Genomic DNA, 456 nt, shown 5'->3' with positions numbered 1-456 from the left:
GAGAATAAAAACAATATGTACTTGCGTGCGTAGATATCATTTTCTCTAGGACAGTGGCTCACAAATGGGACATTTGGCCACGTCTAGGGATATTTTTGGTTGTTGTGACCAGAGGGGGTGCCCCTGGCGTGGAGTGGGTGGAGGCCAGGGACACTGCTCAGCACCTGCAGTGCCCAGGACGGCCCCACCACTGAGGATGAACCCGCCAAAAATGTCCACAGTGCTGAGTATGAGAAACCCTGCCCTAGACAGGACAGGAAACTAGGAATGGTGTCTTCCTCCAGAGAGGAGACTTGGGTGGCAAGGGGATAAGGCTGTGAGGATGACACGTCACCGTTCACTCAGTCATACCTTTGGAATGATAAACCGTGTGAAAATTCACCTATTCAAAAGATAAATCAGGGCCGGCCCGTGGCTCACTCGGGAGAGTGCGGTGCTGATAACACCAAGGCCCCG

This window comes from Galeopterus variegatus, unplaced genomic scaffold (genome assembly GCF_000696425.1).
Source record: "Galeopterus variegatus unplaced genomic scaffold, G_variegatus-3.0.2 Scaffold3258, whole genome shotgun sequence".
In the NCBI taxonomy this organism is placed as follows: domain Eukaryota; kingdom Metazoa; phylum Chordata; class Mammalia; order Dermoptera; family Cynocephalidae; genus Galeopterus; species Galeopterus variegatus.
This window is presented reverse-complemented; position numbering follows the sequence as displayed.